At 36.1% G+C, this 16,194-nt stretch overlaps 3 long non-coding RNA genes across 3 annotated transcripts; all 3 read left to right on the forward strand.

Annotated features, from left to right (window-relative positions):
- The first annotated feature begins 3,422 nt into the window (after nt 1–3,422).
- On the forward strand, nt 3,423–3,840 carry LOC142160401 (uncharacterized). The gene is made up of 3 exons (XR_012693203.1): nt 3,423–3,545; nt 3,625–3,696; nt 3,810–3,840. It is a non-coding gene; the product is annotated as an uncharacterized LOC142160401 (long non-coding RNA).
- Nucleotides 3,841–3,842: 2 nt separating this feature from the next.
- LOC142160402 (uncharacterized) lies at nt 3,843–4,915 on the forward strand. Its single transcript, XR_012693204.1, has 3 exons — nt 3,843–3,860; nt 4,725–4,787; nt 4,868–4,915. It is a non-coding gene; the product is annotated as an uncharacterized LOC142160402 (long non-coding RNA).
- Nucleotides 4,916–7,395: 2,480 nt separating this feature from the next.
- LOC142160403 (uncharacterized) lies at nt 7,396–7,955 on the forward strand. Its single transcript, XR_012693205.1, has 2 exons — nt 7,396–7,623; nt 7,830–7,955. It is a non-coding gene; the product is annotated as an uncharacterized LOC142160403 (long non-coding RNA).
- Nucleotides 7,956–16,194: the final 8,239 nt, after the last annotated feature.

Here is a 16,194-nt window from a genome sequence, read left to right on the forward strand (position 1 = left end):
GGGTGAAGCTGAACCACTAGTCATGAACACGGGCCAGGGCCTAAGCCGTTCCTTGCCACTCCGTGTCGTAAATGGCATATTGGCAACTTTACGTTTCTCCTCAGATGATTTTAAGTTTCTTTTTTTGCTACTTTTTCTTAACTTGGGCTTTTTGGATTTTACATGCCCGGTACTACGAGATTGGGCATCGGGCTTGGAAGACGACGTTGATGGCATTTCATCGTCTATGTCATGACTAGTGGCAGCAGCTTCAGCATTAGGAGGAAGTGGGTCTTGATCTTTCCCTACTTTATCCTCCAAATTTTTGGTCTCCATTATATGTAGCACAAGATACTGCAGAATGTGTGAACTTGGTAATATTGCAGTACCAATGGACTTATACTGCTGGATTGGTTTTGCAAATTTGGTTATAATTATATATTTATTTTTTAATTTGTAATTTTTAATTTTTTTTTAATTTTTTTTAATTTTTTAAAAACTTGGGAATAATGGGGAAATAACTATGCCCTTAGAAGCACAGAGCACAGGACACAGCACCACTGGACTGAACAGGACACGGCACAGGACCCAGCAGCACTACGGAACTCAGCAGGACAGAGCACAGGACACAGCACCACTGGACTGATACTGCAGAATGTGTGAACTTTGTAATATTGCAGTACCAATGGACTTATACTGCTGGATTGGTTTTGCAAATTTGGTTATAATTATATATATTTTTTTTAATTTTTAATTTTTAATTTTTTTTTACTTTTTTTTTATTTTTTAAAAACTTGGGAATAATGGGGAAATAACTATGCCCTTAGAAGCACAGAGCACAGCACACAGCACCACTGGACTGATACTGCAGAACACAGCACAGCACAGCACAGAACTAAACAGCACAGCACGAGATCTACCAGGACAGAGGACCACCTAACACACCCTCCCTCTACCCTGATCAATGCCCGAGTGAAGATGGCGGCGACTAGCGGGGAATTTATAGGATCCGAGTATCGCGAGATCCGACAACGGGATTATGAGTCAGAGCCTCAGTTTCAGATTTGAATTTGGCGCCAATACCCGGATCTGTCTCGGATCCGACTCGGAACGGCAACGTTCGGGTGGGCTCGGATTTCAGAAATCCGAGTGCGCTCATCTCTACATTTTAAGAATATCACTAACCCCAGCTTACAAACAACCCTGAGGGGGGGTTAAATATAAAATGTGGGGACGGGCTTATAGTTGGGTAGGACATTTCCTAGATCAACTTAAAATTTCAGTGTAAAAGTAAAGCTATCTAGTATTTGTGTGCTACATGAAAAAACAGCCAGTATTTAATTAAGGAGCAAAATGATAAACTAATTTGCACCTTTTGCATTGTAATATGGTTTGTCCAGGAGAAAACTTACTCCTTTTTTTTGTCTTGCTTTCCTTAATGTCTCCAGATCTCAGATATGTGCCAATTACTTTGTAATGGCATAGACTGAACACTCCCAAAAAATTTTGCTCTGTGCAATGCCAGTAAGAACGCTTTCCTTGCTACTTGTTTTTGCTGAACAAAAATCCACCAACATTAAGAAGCATAGTTCCCTTTTGAGAAGGGACCAGCCAACACAATTGTTTTGCTACAATTACCAAAATATCGGGGTTATTTAATTGTAAGAAAAAGGATTTATCCAAATGCTATGCGACCAAGCTTGGATTTTTAAAAAATGTATAATCAAATAGAAATAAAAGTGGATTCACCCAAGAACTCAATACAATAACAATGATGTTAGGATTTCTCCAGAATTTCACCAAAAAGTAATGGACATTGTGCTACGTAGTGTTAAAACATTTATGGAAAACATTGTCCAATGGGAAATATGAAAGAATAATAATTTAAGCCTAAATAACACACTATGGGGGGTATTCAATTGTTAGCGAGACGCGATAAATTTTTGCGCTCGAAAAAGAAAAAAAATTCTGCGCTCGTTTATTGCCGTTTGAGCGCTCGTTTTAAAAACAAACTCGCTCAATGCAAATGTTTTTTTGCATCCTCCGCCTCGCGCTATACTATTGGTCCTAGCGAGTTTGAAATCTAAGGGGAGTGTTTTACGCTGGCAGCTCAGTATGAAAAAATAATGCAGCCAACAGCAAACTGTCATTTGCTGATAGCTGTTGGCTGACTTGGTTGGTGACTGCTGTGGCTTGTGACTCCTGAGGCTTGTGACTCCTGACTGCTCTCCATTGCTCTAATCTTCGAAATTGGATAAGTGAGTTGACTCTACACTGCACTATACACACTATTTTTTACAAAAAATAACATTTTTTTTTTACAATACAGGCAAATACACACAAGAATATACTACAGACATACCACACTTATTTAATTGCACCCACCACACACACACATATATCTCCTTATATATATATATATATATATATATATATATATATATACATTTACATACACACACATTTTTAAAAGAATTTTTTTTTTTTTCCTGTATTTAAGCAATTGCAGTTTTGTCTTGTTTTAGGATAAAAATTGAATTAGTTTGCATTTACTTCTTTGCAGTCAACATAGATTGTATTACACGTAGTTTTGTCCCTTAAAAATTATAATATAATTTAGTTAAAATACAACTGCATATATTTTTATCTAGTGTTACATTATTTTTTTGCTGTATTTCTACAATTGTATTATTGTCCTTTTTCCCTTCAATAAATGTAATTAGTTATCATTTAGTTTTCTGTAGTTTATAGTTTGTATTTAACCTAGTTTGGTCCCTTAAAAATTATATTATAATTTATTTTTAATATAACTGAATTTTTTTTTTTAGTCAAGTACTTGTGTAGTTTAATTAATTGTTATTACTAGTGTATTATAGAAGGATATTGTACTGTATCCTTAGGCAAGTGTTGTTAAATAGTCAATAGTTTTTATTTATTTTTGCAAAGAAAATTTATTAGAGTAGCCATGTCTAGGGAGCGTAGGGATTTTTCTTCTTCTTCTACACAGGGAACCCAAGAAGAAATTGTCAGCAGTGGCGAGGAATGGAGAGACCGACCTGAGGAGCGCCAAGAAGAAAGAAGGCGGCAGCAGTTTGTGAGCAGCGTGCAAGCCAGCACAGGCACCCAGCAGCAACATCTTACAGAGAGTGGATCTGATGATGAAGAAGGACCATCTGTAACACGATCCAGGCGCTTCACACTTGAGGAGAATGAAGTCCTTGTTGCTGGGGTACTGCAACATTACGAGACACTGAAGGGTGCCCAATCGCTGAAGGCGTCCTTCAAGCATAAGCAGAAGATTTGGTCCCAGATTGCCTCTGCTGTGTCCGCAGTAGGTGTTCGAGTCCGATCAGTTGCGGTTTGCATGAAACGCTTTCGGGACTGCAAACGCACCACGAAGGCAAAGATGGCAGCCGTTGCCCGTAGGGGAACCGGTAGTGGCAAGCCACTGCGCCTAAAATTTAAGCCTTGGGAGAAGAAGATGCGGCAAATTCTCAGTGATGATCTTGTGGAAGGAGTGGAAGGGACAGTGGACACCCTTGATCCATCCACCTTCCAGCCACGAGGTATGTATAATTGTCTATAAAAGTGACGATGTCAATTAAATTTGTATAAAATTCTAAGTTTTTTTTTACAATTTTGCAGAACAAGATGCAGCACAAAGGAGAAGACATGAAAGTGAAGCAGTACCCCGGAAGAGAAAATCCAAATCAGGAGGTAAATGGCAAATGTATAATAAAGTTTTGTTTTTTTGTAATTTTTTTTTTTACTTGCCTTGCCAAAATCTTATATAAAGATGTACTAATAAATCTTTCTTTAATGTATTTTAGATTTGGGTTATTCTCAAGGACACAAGGGCCACAGGAGTGTAGAAGGAGAAGGTATGATATAAAGATGTAACATGCATGTATACATGCTCCATAGATTACATACTTTACACTACACATTACACCCATTATAGTGCTAGATTTACTAAGCTGCGGGTTAGCAAAAGTGTGGCTGTTGCCTATAGCAACCAATTAGATTCTAGCTTTATATGAAAGCTAGAATTAGATTGATTGCTATAGGCAACATCCCCAATTTTTCTAATCGACAGCTTATTAAATGTAGCCCTTAAACTTTTAACCTTAAAGCAATATTATTCACACATAACAGTTTTTATGGACAATATCACCTATGTTAAATAAGAAAAAAAAAGGTTCCATAATAAAGTTGTTTATTATTTTATTAGGTTTTACATCAAAATTTAATCAAACATATTTGTGTATGTATGTACATACATCATCATCACCATTTTTTTTTTTTAGTGCCACAGATTCCACAGCACTGTATCGAGAAATCACTCACATCAGTCCCTGCACCATTGGAGCTTACAGTCTAAATTCACACACACAGACACTAGGGTCAATTCCAATAGCAGTCAATTAACCTACAAGTGTGTGTATATATATATCTACATATACACATACATATCTACATATACACATACATATTTACATGTTTATAATTTTGTAATAGTAAGATAGAAATGTATATCATTTGTCTAATAATACCAGGGAATTGATGTTACACTTGTTACTATAATTATTGCATGCAATTAATATATATCAAAAAAATATTCTTCCAATGTAAAATGTAAGTTTTTATTTTTGGTGCATCTAATATTTCCATAAAATTGTCCAAAAACAAAAATGTAATGTTATTGCTTCTATATAACTAAAAATAAATTTTATTTTTTATTATAGGTGTGACATTGCTTATGCCAAGACAAGTCGCAGTGGAAGTAGCGACAACGGCTTCCAATCAAGGTATATATTGTGATCAAGTAGATATAATATATTTTAAATATAGTACATTTTGCAAAGCTTATTATAATTATTTGTTACAGAAAAAGAAAGCCGTTTAACCAAGTCTACTCATCCTGCCAAAACTGTTGACCCAAATAAAAAAGGTAATTATATTTGCATTGTAAAACAATATGCATATATCTCCTTCTCTCTCTTTTACTATAACTCTCTCTCTTGTTATATCACTGTCGCTCTTAGGTCTATCAATGTCTCTCTCTATTTCACTCTCTCTCTCTCTCTCTCTCTTTCTCTCTCTCTCTTTCTCGCTCTTTCACTATCACTCTCTCTTTTAACTGTCACTCTCCCTCTTTTTTTCTTTAATATTGCTTTATCTCTCTCTATCTTTTCATTTCACTATCACACTCTCTCACTCACTATTCCTCATTGTCACTCTTGATTACTATTTAAATCCTTGTCAACAATTAATAATAGCATCTAATAGTATTTTAAAATTAACTTACAGCTCACAAGAGAAGAAGAGTGACTGAGGTACACGTCTCGGAACCTGTTGCTGATGTACAGCGAGGTAATGTTTACACAGAATTAATTTTTTGTTTGGTCTCAGCAACCTTTTTTTTTAATGTGTCATTTTTTTTTTATCTATATACCTATCTCTCTCTCTCTCTATCTATCTATCTATATATATATATATATAGATATATATGTAATAATTTATTTTATCTAATTTATTTTTATGTATAGAAGGCCGACCCGTTGAAGAGATGTGTGAAGAAGGGGGAACATCAATAACCCTTGCTCATAGTCGTGAAGGTATGAAGATGTTGAAAATTGTGTGTACATAACTATCTAGCAATATAATCGTATTTTTTTTTCAGATCCATAGGAATATACATATTGTAATTGTACACATGTATCATTTTAGATAATGAAATGTCTCACATATTTTTGGGGTATTTAATAGACAAATTTTAATTTTTATTTGTTTATTTTATGTTTTAGAATCCATCATCCCAAGGGAACAGGTGGTAACACCAGTATCCACCTTTTATTCTCAAGCTGCCATGGAAGAAATAGCATCTCCTGTCGGCTCAGTAACCGGTGACTAATTTTTTTTTTAAAATTTTTTATCAGAATACATGCATTTCTCAAATCATTTTAAACATTGAAATCATATAATGTAATATCTGAATAATTGATGTAGTATTTTTTTTTTGTTTTACAGAGGAATTAGAACATGACAGTGAATCACTGACATTTTCGCCAGTTGACAGTTTGGTCCACGAAGATGCTGCAACAAGATTTGAGATGCTACAGCAAGCCTTCCCCAACCTTCAAGTTCCAACCACCGAAGGGGAAGGTCCATCTCAAGCAAGGGTACCTTCCACAGGCACCAGTCTTCCAACACTGGTGCACGGTCTGCCAGAACAAGCCACTCAGTTTCATTCCATCACAGACTTTGCCAGAAAGATGGAAGGAAGGCAGGAAACATCTCGCCGAAATATGGAAGACAGAGTTCAGAGAATTGGTGACTCGGTAGACCGTTTAACTTCTGTTGTGGAAGAGGTACGAAGCTCCCGTAATACCACCAATTCGTTACTGGAGCGACTCATCACAGTGCACAGTGAAATGTCAGCATCTATTCAAGTAAATAACAACTTACAAACGCGAATGGCTGCTGCAATGGAGCAGAATACAGCAGTGTATTACCAGATGAATCAATCCATGGCACAGATGCATATGCTACAACAACAACAGACAATGCATCTGCAAATGCTGTCAATGCATGTAATGAATATCAGTGAAGAGCTGAGACTCCAGCGAGTACAGGGTAATGTTTCAGTCCCATTAGCCGATTGGAACATTTCTGGATTTGTTCCCCCAACACCACAGCAGAGGACGTCATCTGCACTCCACACCCCCGTGGTGGAAGTAAGAAGAGCGGAGTCAGCAAGGAGGAGATTGTTACAGGAACATCCAGAAGAGGAAATCATCAACCCCGTCTCATCTGAGGAAGAAGGGTAAGAAAATGATTAGTTAAAAGAAGCGTATAACTGATAATAGGTTAGTGACATAAAAACAAAAATATGTCATATGTACAGTAATGTCTACTATAAGTTTCTTATATGAATGTAAATGTATCCTAATTTCTATGTTTTACATTCAATTCTAGGTAACCCAGAAGCATCGTGGATCAAAATGCTTAGGAAGTGAAAGCAAGAGGATAACATCATCCAAAAGCATTACGTTACAATGTTATTTGGTATTTATTTATTTCTCTCTAGGATGCATGCCTGAAATGTCTGAGTCTCCGTGTGTGTGAGTCTCTGTGTGTGTCTGTCTCCTCGTGTGTGTGTGTGTGTGTGTGTGTGTGTGTGTGTATATATATATGTATATATATATATATATATATATATATATATATATATATATATCTTTTTTCTTTTTTTTTTTATTCTTGAGAAAATTTAAGTAATCATATTTTTTCTTTTTTATCCTAACACAGAAAAAAGTGAAATGTACAGACCTTTCAACATCAGGAATGATCAGCATTGTTAAATATTTGGTGAGTTTGTTTCAATTTATTCTTTATCATAAAAATGTAATTTTTAATTTTTTTTTGCAGAATGGAAGGGATATTATGTGACATGGACAATGAATATTCTACTCCATACTGATCCTTCCTTGTTTTAAAAGTTATGTTTGTATTTTGTTAAAAAATACAGGTTTTACATACACTTCTTTCTTTTTACTTTTTTAAGATTGCACCCAAATATTGGATGGATACAACTTTCAGGAATATGGAATCGAAAATTGCAGACATAACTAGAGTTTTCAGGTAAAAAACTATATAACTATTGACTTAGACATACATTTTTAATGCAGTCTATTTGAATGTTAACATTTTTCTCCTTATCAAGAGTCCAACAATAGGATATGTTTTGTGTCCATATAAACTAAAGCACTATCAATGTTCCAGTATTTAGATGTGAAATGTAATATTAATTTCAAAGATAAGCTTTTAATAAAAAAAAATTCTTGCAGATGTTCGGATGGAATTGGTGGATGTCATTTTAAAGAAACAGCTTGAAAATCCAAGGGACTGAATGAACTTAAGAAAAATGTATTAAAAATCTTATGTATTTTGTACAATAAAATTTTACTTTTGAATTTATTGTTCCTTTAATTATTAGATAGATACACCTTCATCAAATGCAGTTACCTTGCCAATATTTTAGGGGGATAGTATTTCCATTTTTTAAAGTTGGGATGTTGTAGACTTGTTAACTGTGAACTACTGCAACCATTTTTTGAAAAAAAAAAATGCAGCACATGACAATAGAGAGAATAGACATGACATTTTTACATGTACCCTAAACTTTTTTGTATACATGTATGACGGTTGTAATGGCTCCTACTCTGATATATAGTCATTAGTGGTTAAATTTGCATACATATTTTTAATTTAATTACATATAAAATTAAAAAAGTTGTGCTTAGGTAAGAAATAGTATTATTAAATTAACTTTCAGGGAAAGAGTTGAATGTTTAACACTCAAGATAGCAGTTTGAGATAATTTTCAATGGGATTAAACTAAGTATAGCGTTTTCTTTAAAAAGGTATTGATACAACAGGGTGTATTATAGCAAAACAACTTGGGTGATAGGCACTATAGCAGGGGTAAGAATGCCATAATGACTAAACACCCACAGACTGTTCAGCGCTGGCCTGGATTCGCTAACAAGGGTGTTCCCCTTGAAAAATGTAAGCGTGCCACCCCACTATTGACACCCAGGCCAGTGCTGATACCACTAGGGCTCTTCCTACTAGGCAGGGGCTCTGGGTAGTAGGGTAATAAATGTGTATTTAGTATGGGAAAAAAAAAATTTCAGATTTGTGGAACTACATGTCCCAGGCAGCCATATTTGCCAAATTTTTGTCCCCACGCTGCTACTAGTATAAGTACAAGCACCAGCATACCCACTTAACAAAATAGTAAAATAAAATCACAACACCCTCATTACCCAAAAAAAATATTTATATAAAAGAAACCAACAAAAAATTTTGTTTTGTGGAACTACAGGTCTCAGCCTGCCGTGGGTGTCACGTCATGTTTCCACTTGTGCTTTGCCAAGTGCCAACATGCCCTGGCTGCCGTGGGTACGCTGGTGCTTGTACTTATACTAGTAGCAGCGTGGGCACACTATTTTGGGCAACAATGCTGGCTGGGACCTGTAGTTCCACAACATAAAATGGTTTTTTATTTCACTTTTTTACACAAATATTCTTCCTTTATTACCCTACTACCCACAGCCCAGGGTGGTAGGAAGAGCCCTAGTGCTATCAGTAGTGGGGTGAGTGTCCCTAGGGGGGGGGTGGCTCGTTTACATTTTTAAAGGGGAACACACTCCCTAGGGAATCCAGCTCAGCGCTGAACAGTCTGTGGGTGTTTAATCATTATGACATTTTTACCCCTGCTATAGTGCTAATCACCCAGGCTGGTTTGCCCAGTGCTGTTTTATTGAAAATATGGGTTACGCTTTGACATTTTTTCCAGAGTTTTTCTAATTAAACAGCAGTAGGTCGGCTGCACTAGGGTTAAGTTTAAATTTAGGTTCAGAAGATGTACATCTGCATCAGAACACGGTAGCTGTCATGTCTTTCTAGTAAAGGCTGCAACAGAGTATTTCAGCAATGCTACTTTTTTTCTTATTTTTTTTTAATAAGGTGTACATGAGGGTGTTTATTGTATTTCTTGGGGTTTTATTTTTTTTTATAAAGATTTGTGGTTGTAATGAGGGTTTTGTGCTTTTATTTAACAATTTGATTTGTGGAACTACAGATCCCAGCCAGCCATGTGTGTAAGAGCATGAAGACACTTTTGGTTCTCAAAGTGGTATCAATCTTTTTTGGGTGCCATGGGAATCCTGATGCTTGTAGTTAGAGTAGTAGCTGCATGGCCACACTATTTAGGCAAACATTGCTGGCTGGGACATGTAGTTCCTCAAATAAATTTTTTTTTTTATAAAAACAAAATGCCCATTTATAAGCCCCAGCCCAGGGGTATTAGGAAGAACCGTAGTGCTATCAGCACTGGGCTGGGTGTCCCTAGGGGGGAGGCCAACTACAATTTTTAGGGGACAGCACTCACTAAGGAATCAAGGGCAGCACTGAACAGTCTGTGGTTGATTAGTAATTATGACAGTGGGACCAAACTGCGTTTCTCTTCCCCCTGCTATAGTGCCTATTACAAAAAAAAAAAAAAAATTGTTTATTGATATCAAAAAATAAAGGAAACAATATTTAAGAGTAAAGTCACTTTTGTTGGATGATTATTCAAAAAGGTACTGCAGTGATCACTTTTTGAAACTTATATATGAATACATTTTGGAATAAGTCGTTTTTATTTTATTCTGTATAGTCCTAGAGAAAAAAAAAAAAAAAATGGACACCACACTGCTTCTCTCTGCATATTTTTTTTCAGTCCAATATCCAAAAGATCCTTGTTGCTTTGTTTTTAGGAGATCTATTAGAAATAAGAAAATTAGGTCAGTATCACTCTATTAAGAAAAATAAATTTGATTTGCATTTCATAAAAAAATTATTAAGGGTCAGCAATATTGTCAAAAGATTTCAGTTATCAATTGACATATCCAATCACATCACTCCCTTACATATAAATGCAATACAACAAATACATTTTTTTAAAGTATAAAAAAAAATTATACTCACCATGATGTTATTTTTCACTTCCTTACCCATTTTCTGAAAAGCTAGATTATATCCTCCTTTGGGGCCAGGTACACAGTTTGCCATCATTCCTGTATATATAATAGTACAAGGACATTATTTTTTTTATAAAATACACACATCAATTTTACCGTTGTAAAGAAAGTAATACTTACATGAAAAAAAATCTTCTATTACACGTTGACGAACATGAGTTGCAAACTCCTCCATCTGACCAAGCTCAGGAGAAAGGTCCAAATCCAAACTAATGTCTGGATCAATTTCAACCTCCAATTGGTTTGCAATACAAATATTGTGAAGAATACAGCAACCAATAATTATATCGCAAACTTTGGAGGGTGAATATAAAAGCACACCGCCGGACCGGTCTAAACAGCGGAACCGGCTTTTAAGTGTACCAAAGGTTCTTTCTATTACACCCCTGGTACGAATGTGTGCTGATTGGTACCTTTTTTCTGAGGAAGATACAGGGTTGCTTAAAGGAGTCAGCAACCAGGAATGATTTCCATATCCACCGTCGCCTTAAAAAAAAAAAAAAAAAAAAAAAAAGCATTTTTAAAAACAGTGACACATCATTAAATTTTTTTAAGGGTTTACAACTACACTTGTAATACACAATTAACAAAAAAAAAAAATTACAAAAAAAATTACCAAGCAGCCAGCCATCTGGAAAGGATCTTGCTTCGAAATTACGGAATAAGGATGACTGATGCAGGATGAAGGAGTCATGGGATGAACCTGGGAAACCAACAACAACATTAGTGATTTTTTGCTTAGCATCACAAACCATCTGAACATTGATGGAATGGAAGTGTTTTCGATTACGAAAACATTCTTCCATTGGACGGGGTGGTGTAAGGGCAATGTGGGTGCAATCAATTGTACCCAACACATTGGGCATTTGAGACAAAGCGTAAAATTTAGCTTTGACCTCACGCCACTCATTGGCAGACTGCGGGAAATTAATAAACGTTGCAGTGTGCTTTTTGAGGGCATTTAGGACCTGGAACAGGATCCTAGAAAAAGTGGTCTGGGAATACCCGGCAATAACTGCCAAGGTGGGCTGAAATGTTCCTGAGGCAAGAAAATGCAAAACACCAAGCAGTTTGGCAAGTCCAGGGACTGCACGGTTACTAGGGTAACGAGGTTCCAGGTCCTGTTTTACAATCTCATACAGATTGTAAATTGCAGAGGACGATAGGAGATATAGTCTTCTCACCTCGTCCTCGGCCAATCCATCAAGCAAACGCCTGTTGCGGTACAGACGCGGCCTGGGGATCCTAGTCCTACTTGCCACACTGGACAATGCAGCCATTGCCTGTCCACCATTCTCTCCCACAGCCTCTCCCTCTTCCATACCCGCATTCACATCACAAACATCAACATTCTCTCCAGACACTCCCACATTTGCAGCATCTTGCATTTCATCCAAAGCAGTCTCCTCCATACATGCAGCATACATGTACATCCACACTGTGTCCACGAATGGCTCCATTGAAATGAGACAATAATTAAAAGGGGTGAATTTGAAACTAAAGTATTTAACTATTTTTAACAAAAATTGTAGGGAAAATGAATGTTTGTGCAGGGGATTAATGGACCTGTGAGATGCACTATTTTTAGATGATATTAAATTGGTGTAAGTGATTAATTTATATGTTAATTTTGCAAACTTTACAGACAGACAACACCAAGCACAAATACGATACTTATCTTTAGGAAATCCTGGATAATCCAGCAACGAACACTACTGGAAAATGCTCAGAAAGATTGGTATGCACAAAAAAAACACTGAGGCAACAGTCAGTTCACCACAGAGCTGATCACCACAACTGTACACTCAAGTGTTTGGAATGAAAAAAAAAAAAAAATTAGTTTAAATAAAATAGGACTGCACCACTTATGGATTTTTTTAAAGGGGGAACTTTGAAAAAATATTTCATTATTTACACTGTATTTTTGTTAAAAAAAAGTTCTTTTACGTTTTCAGGTTGTTTTAATTAACTTTTACACCTAATCTTCAGTTTAATATCTTTTTTTAATAACTAAAAAAAAAATCTTTTACTTTGAGCAGACCAAGGAGGTGCGAGATGAAACTGCAGATTTTACTTTTTCACACTCAGCGTTAGAAAACAATTGAATAGCTTTTCCCGCTGAGCGTTCACATCCAGCCTATACTTTAACATTGACAAACGGTTGGAGCGCGAAAACACCTTTTCGGTAAAAAAAAAAAAATCAATAGAATTGAGGGAGAAGTTTCCGCGCTCGAAAAAAAGGAAAAATAGCTCAAAAATGACTTAACGCGCTCGAACTTCAAAACTCGCTAACAATTGAATACCCCCTATAAGCCATTTAAAAGTGACCATGTATAGTATTCTTTATCCTTCAGTCTCTTCCCCTTGTCTAATTAGCATATATAGTAACTAAAGACCAGTGATGTGGAATGTGAAATTAATGCTAAAATTAAAGAAATGGATAAAAGACTGATACTAGCTAAAACTTGATGACATTAATTGCTAAGGGAAAAAGAACCATTTAAAAATTTCAAAAACAAAGAGTGGTGTAACAAATTTGTATAGTGGTGGAAAGCCAATACAATTCAGATATAACTATGCACACAGAGGAGAATACCACAAGTTAGGTTACTATTCACTTGCATTTCTTTCTATCGCCTATGAAAACATCTGATCATTAAAAAAAAAAAGTGAAAAATGTATAAATTAATGTGAAATCAATAATAAAAAAATAAAAAAAATGTCCAAAACAAGAGTATAACAGACAAAACACATGATCGGCTACAACTTACATGCACTGGTTGGTAGTGCCAGCAAAGGCATTCAAGCACTGCAAATATAAAACATGGAATAGAAATATATAAAGTAGTGGGAATCATAAGAAGGGAAATCAGTGGATGAAAACTAACAAAATAAAAAAAAAACAACTATATTTCTGGATTTAATTGGCTAATAAGGGCAACTAAAGCTTTTCACCATGGTGGGAAAAAAAAAGAAAAGCTAGATATTAGTACAGCAGTAGGAAACCTATACAAAAAACAGAGCTAAAACTGGCAAAAATAGGTTTAAACGAGAGATAAATACATAATAGGCTTCACTTTGATTACATAGGTTGCTAAGTGCTAAAGAGGCACTAAACCATTAAAAGCCCACAAAAAAAAATCTAATTGCAAACAGTAGTGGAGTGCCAATAGCATTAGTTCACAACTTGACTTAAAACATAGGTGCACTGGAAAAACTATATGTCACTCTATTTATTGATAACACTGGTTGCTAACAGAAAAAAATAGACCATTGGTGGAAAAAAAAAACATGGCCTATACAAAGAAAACTCGATACCTGGGTAACTAGCACTTAGTTTTCTTCTTCCATGAATCACGGCACTCAGAGTTCATTAAAAACCTCCTATGCTCCCTGGACATGCTGAATAATAGAACAAACTAATACAATAACATATAGAATAAAAACAGTAAAAAGTATTGCTTTGAAAAATGCAGCTGTGTTTTATAGCCAGCCTGGTGAGATCACCAACAAGTACGGCAATCGGCTCTCAGAAACCGGATCAGGAAAAGCCAGATACACAACAACCAGCAATCTCAGTCAGTTTGGAGAAATTGAAGTTTGGTTTATGGCAGGTAGGGCTTTTACTAGGGCTGCTGTGAGGTACAAAAAAGTAACAATGTTATGCAACTCCTGTTACACTGATGGGATAGTTTAAAAACATACCTATGTTTGTTATGGTATCATAGTATTTTAACAGAGCTAATGTCAGCCTGGAAAATAAACATAATTACAAAAAAATCACTATGGGGTGTACAGTGTTTCATTACTGGTAGTCATTACTAAAGTCTTTACAGGTCGTCTGAGTTATCAATTTTAATAGATGTACTAAGCTAAAGTCAATAAAATATTCTTTGGTTCTCAGTTACTTTACAGTAATAAGAATAGGCAAAGTTGCTGGATTTTTAGAGAAGTTAAATGGTTGTGCTAAATTCTGTTTTTTCCATTGCAACAGTCGTATACATTTACTGCATCAATTTATACAATGACAGGGATAGAATGGTTTTAATTCTGTCAAATAAAATGCTATGACAACACATGATCATTAAGAAAATTCAAAAAATATTAGCAGACATGACTGTATGCGCATGCGCTGTAATGAATTATAGTTTTGAAAAACATCTTTTACATTCTCATGTGTCAACTTTTTAGATGTTGACATTTTGCATGTATCGACATTAGGTATATCAATATTTTAACATTTATCATGTACATTTTGCATTGAAAACTTACACCTATTGTGATTGCCTTAATCCTTCGGTGCTAGTAAAATAATTATTTGTTTGATATCCCTGCCTTGATTTAACCTTTTTTACATTTCATTTGCTTTCCACCAGAGTGCTGATGCAAAAATCTCCATTATGCATAATATGAAAACACTGTTTAATCCTATTTTGCCAAAGGCAAACATGAGGGTGCTAAGTAGGAGGGGAATCAATTATGGAACAGGGGGCTGCAATGCCAGTTCCAGAACTAACGTGCTCCTCAGCAGCACATGGACTGGCATCATCAGACCCTCCTTGCCTTTATGTCTAGTGTAGCCACATGTCTGTGATTAAATAGGTGCTGGGGAGAACACTGGAAAGCACCATGCTTTTGCACAACAAAACTGTGTGCTACGCCAACCTATGGAAGCCTTGGCTGGACACTGGTCCCATGTTTCCAGGTCCTTACAGCATCTCCCTTCTGACGTGCAAGTGTATGTTCGACCGCTTGTCTTACTGCTCACTGTTGCAGAGAATTGCTCGACATCTGACCTATCACTCTGTAGATGGACTGGTTCTAAAAAGGAACAGATAGGTAAATTATGAGGTAACAGTCAAAACCATACATCAAATAGAAGAATTCCAACTTTCTTCTGGATCAATGTCCATCTCATCCAAATTCTTCCCTTTGAATTCAGTCAGTTTGCCATTCTTGAGAGCCATTAAGTTTTCTGATCTTGGCAAGTTGGTGGGTATCTTCTGGGAGATGGTAATACTGCCATTGCACCCTGATGTCATACCCAAGGAAATCTGCCAACTGATCCAATTCTGCGTAGTTTAGGTTGAGGACCTTTGAAAGAGTGGCAACATGCTTTCGAAGCTTTGTGGAAGACAGCGTGTGGGAATTATTAGCCCCACATTCTTGTGCAAACAGGTGTTTGCAATTGGAGTCTCTGAAGTGTGACAAGGCTGCTGGTCTGGCAAATATATAGACATTTTGGGTAACCACTCCACATTCTTCATGCTTTTATGTGACAAGCTTCATTGCAGCTTGCATGGCTGGTGTCAGCAGGATTAGAACTTTTCTCCCTCATTTTCCCTGGATTTTAATGAATTTGAAATGCCTGCAGAGCTTCCCCTCAAACTCAGAAAGTGCTAAGGCAACATTTTCTTGGAGAGCCCAACTCTCTTCAAGAGAAAGTAGTCAACAGCATTTTGGAAACGTCCCTTTACCTTCTTTGATTGAACAAGATCACCTGTGCCAAGGTAACTTTTGCATGCAATACCCAGTTGTTAAGCATAAGCTTGGTGGAAAAACTACTTTGGTACGGCTTGCTGTCTCTCATCGAAATACACATCTTTAGTGAAAGGTAAGAGCT

Source organism: Mixophyes fleayi, chromosome 6 (genome assembly GCF_038048845.1).
Source record: "Mixophyes fleayi isolate aMixFle1 chromosome 6, aMixFle1.hap1, whole genome shotgun sequence".
NCBI lineage: Eukaryota > Metazoa > Chordata > Amphibia > Anura > Limnodynastidae > Mixophyes > Mixophyes fleayi.